Genomic DNA, 13,174 nt, shown 5'->3' with positions numbered 1-13,174 from the left:
TAGGGACCTGTCCTGGAAGGGGATGTTGGAAGTAATGGCCATGCTTCTTTTTGCTCCTGTCTGCCCCCTGCTGTGATAATCCACCTTGCTATGGGCCCAAAGGCAGTGGAAACAAGAGATGTGTATGTAAACCCTGAAGCTGCAAGCTTCTTGTTAAGCTTTTTTACTCAGGCATTTTGTCCAAGCAAGAAATCTAACATAGGCCAGGAATGTAATTTTAAGAGAAGTCCTATGACCAAGGGTCATACCTTGGGGGCCTGCTTAGTTATGTGGCTCTTGCTTTCTATTTAAACCCTGATTTTATGTCAAGACCTCTGAAGACTGAAGACACACTTGGGGACATTACCTTGTCCCTCTTCCAATGTGGCCATGTGAAATAAATCACATTCTTAATGAATTTTCATGATTAAAAAGAAAAAGAATAGAAGCCCTCTACATAGCACTGTAACACCTCCTTCTTACTGGAGACAGGAAAACTGTATGGGATTGAGTTTTACAGAACTAGATAGGGACATCAGGATACTAAATTATATTTCCCAGTAGGTGGGGTAAACCCTGGTAGAGAACATTTAACACAGTTTCAGGAGATGGACAGAATCTCTTGTTCTCTGGGACATAGCCTATCAGCAAGTTTTTTCCCTTGAAGAACTAAAGATATTCCTGCAGGTAAAATACAGTCAGGCTAAGAAGAAAGTCAGGTATCAGATGAAGCAGGGTGCTGGTCAACGTCTCAAACATCTGTCAGCACAAATAGATGATGCCTGTAGAGTACCACACATGAAGTAAGAATGAGGCAAATGCATGAATAAAAACAGAATAATTACTCTTTCAATAATGGCAAGTGAGTCTCTTTTAACTGAACCTTCCTGTGAAAACAACGTATGCTGGATAAAACAGTGAAGAGGCCTTAAACATACCATGAAGCTATGTGGGATGAAAGAGTTATCCAAACCAAGGAAAGTACCAGAACTGTGAAATCAAGCACTCATCACCCATAGGCACTTGTTGATGGAGATAGCTGTTAAGGCAGCAAATTTGGTTTGTATAGTTTTTCTGTGTTGAGGAGGGAGCTGATTTAGGGAGATGAATCTAGCAGGAAACTTCCCTGTATTAAGCAAAGATCCTTCCCCTAAAATAATTACACTTAAAGATGATTGGGGGAAAACATACATAATATTTAACTATTTTACTATATCCTGGTTAAAAGGAATAGAGGAAATATGTAGGCTTTTGTGAAAAACCTTCACAGTTTAGAGCCAGTGACATCTATGCAAGTAATTCTATTTTCAACCGTGTCTGTTTTGTGCTACCCGGACTAAAACTTGTTTATTCATTCTGTATTGATGATCTGAGCCTCAGTTTATAGTCTAAGATCCAGACTTATATCACTGTAAGGGAGTCCCTAGGCTTCTTAAGTCATGTTATGGATTAGGTCTTAAAGACTACTCATGCATTCAAGAGAGAGATGAGCCTTCTCTTGGAAGAAAATCCAACCCAAAGAAATGAGATTTCCTTTTGTGCATCTCCTGCTACAGAAGAGTTTAACATGACAGACATTTACTGAAGTTGGTAGCAGATGACAAGCTGTTAAAATACTAGAATGAGAGAAACAAAACAAAACACCCCAGTCTGTATCTTAGACTATAACCTGAGGCTCAGATCATCAATACAGAATTAATAAACAAGTTTTTTAATTAGTAACACAAATTAGACACAGTTGAAAATAGAACTATTTACACAGAGATAACCCTTGAAGGAATGTTAGTGAAAGAAACAAAAAGAAACAACAAAGAGGAAATAGGGAAAGAAAAATAATCAATGTCCTTGGAGCAAAGAATTAAAGGAAAGGGGGAAAACATCATATATGTAAGGGGAAAATATCTCTTTCTTACACACACACACACGTCAGAAAGGAATGTACGCATGTAGTAATTTAAGGGCGTAGTATATATATTTTAGGAAAAACTGATATGAATTGGTTGATGTTGACTCTATTCTTTATGAGTTGAGAGACTAGTAGAAATTGTTCATTCCATAAGTCCTCTGTAAGCAGAACATTTGGATGAGTATTAGTCTTCTGCATAGATTATAATTCCTCCCAGAAGATAAGAAAGTGACATTTCCCAGTGTTCTTTTTTAAAGCTTTTCTGAATATAATATCCAGTCAAGTTTATGTTCAAACACAATCTCAACAGACAGAAATTCTCAAACATAGAGATAGCACTGATAAGCTCTTGTAAATCAAAAGCATGATTAAATGACACTGTTTAGTACCAGGACACAACAAACAAAGGTCTACAAAGCTCCCAGAGGAACAATGTATACTTTCTCCAAACTTTATGTCCTGCTAGGGTGTCCTTCTATTCATTCAGTTTGTTTAGTTGATTTTATGTTTTATTTTATTTCTTTATCATTGTGATACACACACACACACACACACACACACACACACACACACACACACACACATGCGCGCGCACGCGCGCGCGCCTAATCAATATCATTAGACATACAAAAAAGTTAAAACATAGCATTTCAACTTTTTCTAAATGTCTACTTAAAGAAAAAAAATCCTGATGACTGGAGGGTAGGAAGGGAGGAAAATATGGGCTAGACAGAGGATGGGCAGCAGGTTTAAAACATAGATCGACGGGGAATTCATTCTCATGTCCTTTAGCCTGGTTGTTTGAATGAAGTTCACCACAATTCCTTACCTACTTAGAATATCTATTTTATTTTAATTCTGCATACCTGTGTATCTGGGTGGGATATGTTCAGTGCTCACAGAGGACCGCAGACACTGGCTTTGCTGCAGCTGGAGTTGCAGAAGTTGTTAGAAGCCAGCACAGATGCTGAGAACCAAACTCGGGGCCTCTGCGGGAGCAGTGCATGCTCCAAACTGCTGAGCCAAACCTGCAGCCTCCGCACACATTTGTAAAGAACTAGTAGACAGGAGTTGCAAGTGTCACCCAGGAAATATGCCAGGCTTCCTGATTTTATCGTTACACAGTGTGTACATATGCCAAATTATCACGCTTCACCTCATAAATACGAGCAAATATGTAACAACCAAAATAACAATAAAGAACAATTCTACTTCAAGATAAGAGTCATCTAACGAAGAGATAAGTCACAAACACAAAATAGAGAGAGCATGGATCTCAAAACATGAGCATTGAATCATTATAAACAGAAACATGAAAATACAGGAGCAAATATGGGGTTTTTAATTCCATAACAGATGGAAAATGTCTCAGATTAGTACAGAGTAAAATAACAACCAGGAGATAGTAGGAAATGGAGGTGGGAAGTGGGGCAGCTGTGCTAATGTACTCATCCATGTTTTAAGAAGGGCGTTGGTCAGTAATGTTTAAGATTGAAACATGATATCACACAAAAATGGAGCTAGATAATATTTCCCCCCAATACCTTTTTTCTTTCTTAATCATAGATTGATTAGGAACTATATTTTGATGAAATAGATCAGAAATTTTTTTGATTCACCTTTATAGTGGGTTTTTTTTTTTGGTCAATTTCTAATAGTTTAGTGCTATTAAAGTCAATACTTGTGGAGTACAGCGTGAGAATGCTCGCTGTACCAGTAGGAGTTTCTGAATTAAGAAGGCGGCACCCACAGAAGTAGCCAGGAGCAGCTATAGGCACCTGTAACACAAATGCTCATGGAAAGATCAGGCAAAGACAGGATGGCTGAAGTGTGCTGGCCACAGCCTAGCCAAAATGTGGCCAGTCCCAGGCTCAGTGTAAGATCCTGTCTCTAGGGAATAAGGAACAACACATGTGGACACCCTTTGTCCTCCTCTGGCCTTCACAGCAAACACATTGATATGCATACGTTTTTCCTACATGCACACATCTGTGCACACACTCATACAAAATGAATTCAATGCTCCTGACTTTTAACATACATGTTCTCCTTTTGAAGTTTAATTGAAAAGTAAAATTCTATTAATGGCCAAGAACAACGACAATTTGATTTTTTTGTATACCCTATGTCGTTATCACCAAACTCTACTGCCAATCCATCCATCACCACCCACAGTCATCATCTGCAAGTGTGTCCGCCATGCACCTGTGTGGCTGAGGACACAAAATTCTGCCCTCTTACCTCATTTTTGGTAAATAATGCAGTATTAGTCATTAGAGATCCCACAATCCTTTTCAAATCTCAGTCTCTTTGGAACACAGATTTTCTGCTTCTGTTGTCCAACCTTCTGTTTTCTTCTATGTACGTATGGTAAGTGGTCACAGAATCTAGAGATGGCTGTCTTGGGGAGCTGAACATGTTGGTAACATTTTGTTCTCTTCTTTGGATCTGACAGTTTTACGTCCTCCACAGTGGGCTGGTGTCATTCTCATAAAAACAAAGTTATCGTTCTACCGAAAAACAAAACCAGGATCCTTAATCCAGGTTAAGACTGTCTTCTTGATTTTCTAGGGGACGAAGAAGGAAGTTAGAAGTTCAAAGATCCCGAGAATTTGGGGCAGAGAAGATGGGGAAGCGGGTGACAGTCACAGACTGCCAATCATCTTCATGTCTCTGGCATCGTTTTGCTTGTGGTTCCAAGCTGAAGGATGCTCACTCAGCTCCACTCTATCTTCTTAGTCTTTGTTTTCTTCAGAAGATCAAAGGCCCTGGGAAGAGCTATTTGTTGAACTTTAGTGGCCAGATCTAACTCTGACTCAGGTACTTTAATCCTTGGGGTACCTGAGGATGTCAAAAGAGTACCCCCACTCCACCCCCGCCCCCTCCTGCATCCCATATCTGCAGATGAACAGCTTCCGCCATTAGCAGATTGAAAATTCCTTCCCTCACTCCTCTAGTAGGGGCAGCCTCTTTCCTCTTAATAGTATGCAATTTCTGTTGTTTCATTTTCCTTAATAATGCACTTATTAGTGCATTTTTCTCATATGAGGCTTTCTATGTTCCTCGACTCTTCAGACTTCTGTGGAAGTTTTTTTGAGTATTAAATACAATGGCTTACCTGTGGGAATGGAGCAAAGCCTGTACCTTCTGTGAAGGGGAAGACAGAGTCTGACCACACTGCTCACAGAGAGGTGAAGGGCACATGTTTATGCCCTCTATCCCCCACCCTCACCCCAGGTCCTCATGTTCTCATGAGGCCAGCAGCATGAGTGTACCTGCAGCTCTAATAACATTGCTTGAGTCACTGACAATGAGACTGGGAAGTGCCCAGCTTCTGTCTCATAAACCACAGACCTGAAGTGGGATCCTCCACAACGGGGTTCCAGTTTTTACCCTACACTAGGGATGCACTAGACCTGGCAGGCAGGATGCCCCAGGGCAGACCCATGGAACACTGCTTCAACATACAGGATGATGAGGAGTTCAGGACTCCTACTACGCACTGCTTTCATGCTGTGTGTGGCATGAATATGGGTGGCTGTTAGCAGCATTACATAATGAAAAGTTTTATTTGCTCCCTGGTATTTTGCAAAATTTGCGGCCCCTCCTGGCCCCTGTATCCATTAGTACCTAATGGCATCTATCACTGCATTAAATATCCCATTAGCATGAAGCAACATCCCATTTCTAATGACACACTAAATTCATGGGGGTACTCTCATTCAAGGGAAGGAACATCAGGAGTTTTGCTAGTAAAATACAATTAACGGAGCTGACAGAATGCACTACCTACACCCTGGATGTTTTCAGCATTTACTAAACTTTTTTTTTAAATACTGCCTTCTGTTGTTATTACTCTTAAGTACTTCTCTGTTGACTGAGATAATGCCAGAAGGGACATATGTTTGGTTTAGGCTATGAAAGCATTAATGTTCAAGTTTGTAACTTTCCACCAGACATAGATTTAGGAGGAAAGTCACAGTTGTTGAAGTTTTGGTTGTGAGCCTAGTCTCTAATGACTGAACCATTTCTATAGTCCCCAACCACAGTTCTAACAATAACTGTGATTATTAACACATATTATTAACACATGTATGCACCTGGGTCATATTTTTGGAGAGAACTGTTCCACAGCAAAAGCCCAAACCCTTTACTGTAAGAACATAACTGTTTGTAAAATATCAAAGTTTTCCTTTATGTTGCCACAGAGCAAAGACAGCTAAGTCCAACTCAGAGCCATACAGAGAGGTGAGGCCTGCACAGGGAATTTTTCTTTCAAAACAGAGTCAGGTGAGTGAGCTTGCCATTCCACAAAGGATTCTGGGGTTCTGGGATAAACACATGGGAATCAGGTTTAGTGTAAGTGGTTTAAAAAAAAAAAGGAGACAGAAGATTACAAAATTCAGTCACATTTCAAAATTTTCTGCTACAATAATTCACTTTATGTAGAATTAATGTGGCTGATTGAACGCTTGTGCTGTAATTTAGTTATAATTAACATTTTATGGTGAGCAGATTTTACCATCTTCTTCGTGCTGCGAACTCTAAGCCATAGGTCAAAAATAGAGATGAAACAGATAAGCACAAAATACTCTCGCTGAAATATTAATGAGATTTTAATTTACTTCTTTAAAACACATCTTTCATCAACATCTGTATATAAAAATCACCATTTTCAATTTTTTAAAATCACATTAAAAATATAATGCACTGTCTCTAGGAAGCACCTTTGAAATCTGATACATGCAAGACATGGCAGGTAGTTCTGGCAGGTTCACAGTCTGCCGTGGTGACAGGCATTGTCTCACGAAGCAGCAGCCGTTCAAGACAAGAGGTGGGAATCTCTTCTCCATTAACCAGGAGGTTCTGCCATAGAGGAATCTCTTCCACACACCAGCCAAGTCAAGCAGCTACCCTTCTTGGTGCCATAGAGCCCCAGAGTACAGGGATCTTTCATTTGTTCCATTTCCTTTAAGGGAGGAGCTCATGTTCTGAAGACGGAACTTCAGGGTTTCCGATGGAGTGAGCCTGAGGACAGGGGCCTTTCATTCTGCACTGACACTGTCTCCAGCTAATGCCTTCCAAGCGATGGTAATCTCTTCTTTGTCCCTCGGTGCCTGGAATAGAACATAGGTCCCCCCACCCCACCCTCACGCTACGAAAGGACTTTTAACAGAATCACATCTCCAGACGTTTTCGTTAAATCTTACTTTGAAATAGGGTCTTACTAAGTGACACAGGATGACTTTGAACTTGTAATCTTCCAAGTAGCTGGGATTATAGGCATGTACTCCTATGCCTGGCCAAGGGTTACCATTTCAACTAACACACTAGATATTCACTCCTCTGACTTAATTCTTCAACATGTGGCTTAACAATCTCCCTATAGGGTCACTTCTGTTCCCCTTGCTGGATAATTCTTTCCTTTAGCTGGATTTACCATGCCTCTGAGAGAGAGAGAGAGAGAGAGAGAGAGAGAGAGAGAGAGAGAGAGAGAGAGAGAGAGAGAGAGAGAGAGAATGTGTGTATTTGCATGAGTGTTTCATGTCAAACTGTACTTAAAACACACAATATCGCTTATTTATTTTGTCTACTCGTAATTGGCAGAATAAATGTCTGCTTATAGAATAGCTGATTTATTGGGTTGGTACTTGGTCCTCCGGACACGAACTCCAAAGGGTTGCTTGCTACAAAGAGGCTATCAGCTGTTGCTTTCTGTACCTTGTCCCTCAGTGTGGTACACCGATCATTCCCTTGAAAGTAAGCCAGCCCATGACTTCTTTGCCCAACAGCACATGATGGAAGTGAGCTTGTGCCAACTTGGGTCTATATTTTAAGGGGCCTAGAAGGCTCTTCTCCCCTCACCTTAGAATATTTGCTCTGGCTAATTCTAGTTGTTAGATTAGAAGGTCCGCTATTCACTATCCACACTAGGTAAGCCTTCCCGGCCAAAGTGCTAGGTATGGAAGCTAGAGAGCCATTGTGGGTTTGTGAAACTGTCTGGCACAGACCCCATGTGGAGAAGTCTGCAGACAGAGCTGTCCTGTCTATGTGTCCTCACCATCTTGAGTCCCCCAGAGAAGTACCAGACATCAAGAACAAAGATGATCTCCCCACCTGCTCTGTACCTACAGTCTCCACGCACAGAACTCAAGGACACCTCACCATATTGCCATTTGTACCATCGCATTATGGGTGCTTTGTAAGGCAGTTGTAGAGAACTGGATCATTCTCAAATGCTGTAGTACATCCCATGATCTTGCTTTCAATACATTACCAACCTCTTCTCATTCTGAAGAGAAAAGCTAGACACAAGTGTGTTCTTCTTGAAACTCTGTCAAGGATGGTGGGAATTTAGTGGGCTCTTTTCACCATCAGCAGACTTAATTAAGCAAGCAGGAATGTTGAAGCTGATGTCAATCCCCAAAGATTACCAACTTCATGAGGGCCTCATTTATTAAATACACTTCTTTGACTTCTCTAACACAGTCATTGGATCACCATGCCCACCAAGTCCAGTGCTTTCTCTGGAAATTTTACTCGGGTTAGTTAGCACCAAATATGCCCCTTTATTCTTCCATCATTCAAACTTCTGCAAAGAATTGTTCACACTTGTTTCGATTTCTTCTCCTTCTGTTTATCCTTCAACACACTCGGAGTGTGCCCAACAACTCTTTCCTTTCTAGTTAGAAGGCTCCCTTCACCAAAGCAAGTAAGCCAATGAACAGACAACAAACAGATAAACAAAAACCCAGCTGTTCATGACAAAGAGATAGGAGGAAACTAGAAATCCAACAGAAAGTATGGATCTCATTTGTATGAGCTACATCCTATCCGTTCAGCCACAAATCTCTGCAAACAGTCAAGACTTTCTCATCATTTATACAATATTGGAAAATCCAGACCAGTAGGCATTGGACACTTAAAAATAACTGCTAGAGAAAATTAACCTGGGCCTTGATTTATCTTTTCCAAGATCAGATTCTATGAAAATCAAAAACTTTCATGCCAGGAGAATACTATCTATTATTTTTTTATTTTATTTTAAATTACCTGTATACGTGAGAGTATATACACACGCCTGCAGGAACGTAGAGAGGTAAGAAAAGGGTACTGGATTCCCTAGATCTGAATTACAGGCTTTAGTGACCAGCCCAATATGGAGGCTGGGAACCAAACTCTAGGCCTTGTAAGACCAGTATGCACTGTTTGCTACTGAGCTCTCTCTCCAGTCCAGTTACCTACCTTTTCCACAAATGATTTACACGTGGAGCTAGGATACACACACAAGACAGAATTTGTTCTAGATCCAAATCTTTAAGTGCAAAGGAAGCCAGCCATTCACCCCTCATCAAAGAAGCTTCTTTTTGCAGCACAGAGACCGTTAGAGGAAGCCACACCTAGTCAAATGCAGACAACTGACCGTGGGATGCACAATCCCAACGGGATACATCCACAGCATAACCCTTATACCTGAGGCTAAGGGAACACTGGAGAGAGGGTGGAAAAATTGTAAGATCCAGAGGACCCGGACATCTGCTGTGAGATAGTGTCTCATATATGTAAGGGAGGCTGTACCCACGAAATCTCAACAATATTGTTGCCTAAACCAGAAAAGTAACACCTGTTGGCAGTCAGTGAGGATGGGGAAATCTCACAAGCCCCCCACCCCCAGATGAAGAGCTATAGGTAATTAATGGATGCTGGGGGGGGGAATCAGTCTTCTCAAGGGACAAACTCCTGATGGGTTATCCTCTGCCACGTGGTCAGCCATCAAAACAAACAAACACAACACATATGATCAACACTAAATGGTCTCAGCAGGCTGTATTTACACACACACACACCACACCACACCAATAATAAGGAAGAAGAGATCTTGAATTTGAGGGGGGAACAGGAGGAGTTGGAGGGCAAGGGAAGAGGTGGAAATGATGTCAATATCCTGGGATCTTATGAAATTCTCAAAAAACGTAAATTAAAAATGGAAGCTGCCATTACAAATGCAACACGTCTTTCTTTTCTTTGGCTCCTGAAGCTTTGTTCCATGTCTGCCACAGATGGGATAAGCTCATAAAATCTGATAGGATCTGAGGTCTGGTTTTCATGCCAGGCTCTTGTTCCACAACAAAGGTGAGCTATTTAGTCCCCAGAAAGAGTCCCTGTGGTCTGCGAGGGCCAAGTGCTCCTCAGTATCTATGTCTTCCTGATCACAACATTTGGAAACAGGAAAGTTTCTTAGCATGACAGAAGAGATAGTTCATCCAATTCTTCATCACATCACAGGACCATACAAATTAGGGGGTACAAAATGAAGACCCCTCCACCCCAGTAACATACAACAGAATACACATGATGGTTACCTGGTCATTCTTCCTATTTGGTACTCACTTTTATTGACCATATCAGCTCCAGGTCATTCCATGGGCATAAAGGTGACACTAGACAGACCCAGATGCCCATAAGGAAGGCAGCCCAGCCTCTGAGTACAATTAAGTCACTCTATTCCCTTTACTTTGTGAGAAGCCCCAAACCATTCAAAGGCCTTATTAGAATTTCAAATGGAAAACTGACTACTTTGAGCGTTGTGAATCAGCTACAAACGGCTTTTAAAACTGTGTCATGAGAACATACACTTGTAATTTTCTTCCTCCCTTTAAACAATATTGCTCTTTTTTTTCCTCAAAGGTTTATTTGTTAAGAAGCTGGTAGCAATTTATTTTTGCTGAGGGTATCAGTGTGATTTGGGGGAAGAATGTGGGGGTGGCAGGTAGCGAATCCTTGACCCAGGGTTAGCTAGCGCCTCCCAGCACTCTGCCCGCCTATGGTGCGTGCCCGATTCTTAATTAACTTCATGGCATTGATGATTTGTTTTTAATTCTTCATTTTCTTTTTTTAAGAACTTAAAGTAAAAAATATCACTTACCTAGAACAACTTGCTTTTCAGGTGTTTCCAGTTCAGGAATCCAGGCTGGAAGTCCTAGACAGGCCCTGGCCGGAAGTCCCAGACAGCCCCTGACAAGAACAGATGACTAGGCAGCCCCTCTTTCCTCTGATGGGGCCACTGGGTGGGAGAGCTCCTCCCAGCTCAGGAGTCTTCTGCCTACTCTTCGAGGATATCTTGTCGCTTTTGAAGGGTTCATTTTCCTGAAGACCTGGCAGGGTCATGGGACAGGGGCATTTTATTGTAGTTCCTGGTTTCTCCTTTCAAGTTCCTGGAAGGAAAGAAAGCTTCCTCAGTGTATTGAATTAATAAAGTAACTGGAGACAGAGAGAAGTTTCCAAATGGAAGAGGGATTTTTCTTCTTTCTGACCACCCACCCATCCATCCATCCATCCATCCATCCATCCATCCATCCATCCATCCATCCATCCATCCATATATCTATGCAATTCATCTATATACCCATTTACCCCTGCAGCTATCCATCCATTTTCTTCTGTAGTATATAAAAAGGCCCATATGGTGAGCAGAGATCACCTTCCATACTACTATGCAAAACAAGAGCATAGACAACTGGGGTATCATGGAGACGGCCTCCACCAGAAACCACCCAGAGCAGCAGAAACCCTCTGAAATGGTCTTTCTTCTGCATAGAAGGCTTAATGCTAAAGACTACTAAAACACATGAAAAGTAGGTTGAGAGATTAAAATTACCATCTCTATGCAACAACAATTAATGAGAAAAGAGGCCATGAATTTTAAAGGGAGCTAAGAGCGGTACATAGGAGGGTTTGAAGGGAGGAATGGGAAGGGGAAAATAATGTTATTATATTATAATCTCAAAAATAAAAGAAATAAAAATTAAAATTAGAATCTCAAACTTAATAAAGTGTTGTTCCTGGGTCTGGACAAAGGGGCCCACCTGTCTGGCAGAAAGACTTAATCAAGATTAATTTAACGATCTCTTGATTTAGAAAGTGTTACTAGGCATCACCTATAGGGAAAACGTGCATCTACCATCAAACTGGAAGTTTTCTGTCTACTTCCCCTTTACGTTATGTAATTCTATCCCAGGCAAAATACTTGAATGGCCAGGCAAAGGGTTAACCCCTAGTTCCCCATAAGCATGATGCAGTGGATGATCCAAACACCGAGGAAAGATTTGGAGATAATGCCTACGAGGAAGGAAAAGCCTCTGACTGTAGCCCTTAGAAATGGGGAAGACTTGGCTGGGCGGTGGTGGCACATGCCTTTAATCCCAGCACTCGGGAGGCAGAGCCAGGCAGATCTCTGTGAGTTCGAGGCCAGCCTGGGCTGCCAAGTGAGTTCCAGGAAAGGCGCAAAGCTACACAGAGAAACCCTGTCTCGAAAAACAAAAAAAAACAAAAAACAAACAAACAAACAAACAAAAAACAAAAAAAAAAAAGAAAGAAAGAAATGGAGAAGACTGTCCCATGCTGAGCCAGCTGAATTCCGTGCTTCTGAGTAGGCTGTGAACTCCATTATCTCCTTGGCCTCCAGTATCCCACCTAAGCTATATACTCCTATGCTGATTGTAGAGGATTTTTATGGAGGAAGCTGATTGTTTTCCTTCACGGGATAGCATCCCTCTCAGACCAGAGCAATTAAGCAAGAGGTAACGAGAAAAGATCTCAATGGGACCTCCTGGCCCCAAGCAGGGAAGACAGTGAAATCCTGTTCTTCATTTCTTGGAAAGCCCACCCCTGTCTTCGACTACAGTGTTTCTTTCCACCCATGTGGGTCTGTATTGCTCAGGAATGGTCCTGGAGAGGCTGTGAAACTGCTCTGAATCACAGTCAGTCACCTACAAAATTAGGCTTCATGGTGGTGACTCGGGAGAGAATTTGAGGACAAATCTCCCCACACAGGCTAGCTCAGGACAGGCCCGTTTGTCTTGGCTTGTGGATCCCTTCCATCCCAGCTTCGTTCATTCAGAGAAGACTGACATGTGACCCAGCAGAGCAGTGCTTAAATTCTGTTGTTTAGTATGCCTCCTGGCCTTTGGTATGTACTGATGCCATAGATGATGCCTGAACCATTTTGTTTTGTCTCAAATTCTACCCACAGGAGACATTTTCCTGTCCCTTCTTTAGGTAACTAGAAAAAAAATCCTTCCCAAAAGCTCTCCTTCCCTCACCAAAACCTCTCTCTGCCTCCCTCACTCCCTCTTGCCCTCCCTGCTCCTCATGTCCTCCCTCTTTTACCACCATCATTGAAAATAAAATGTTCAGGCTTACAGCGATCACCTGCTGTCCAAGACATGTAAATACGATTCTTGCAGCATATGGATGGCTTTCATGGGCTCACCTATTTTCTATCTGGTA

General features: G+C 41.7%; 1 long non-coding RNA gene across 1 annotated transcript in view; it reads right to left on the bottom strand.

Annotated features, from left to right (window-relative positions):
• Positions 1 to 13,174, bottom strand: part of LOC143273313 (uncharacterized) — a 728,872-nt gene that overhangs the window by 335,648 nt on the left and 380,050 nt on the right. Inside the window, exon 3 of the long non-coding RNA XR_013051298.1 lies at positions 10,812 to 11,100. This is a non-coding gene — a long non-coding RNA (uncharacterized LOC143273313). The remainder of the gene's footprint in view (positions 1 to 10,811; positions 11,101 to 13,174) is intronic.

Source organism: Peromyscus maniculatus, chromosome 5, assembly GCF_049852395.1.
Source record: "Peromyscus maniculatus bairdii isolate BWxNUB_F1_BW_parent chromosome 5, HU_Pman_BW_mat_3.1, whole genome shotgun sequence".
Classification (NCBI taxonomy): Eukaryota; Metazoa; Chordata; class Mammalia; order Rodentia; family Cricetidae; genus Peromyscus; species Peromyscus maniculatus.
The sequence above is the reverse complement of the archived record's forward strand: the minus strand, read 5'-3'. Positions and strand labels throughout refer to the sequence as shown.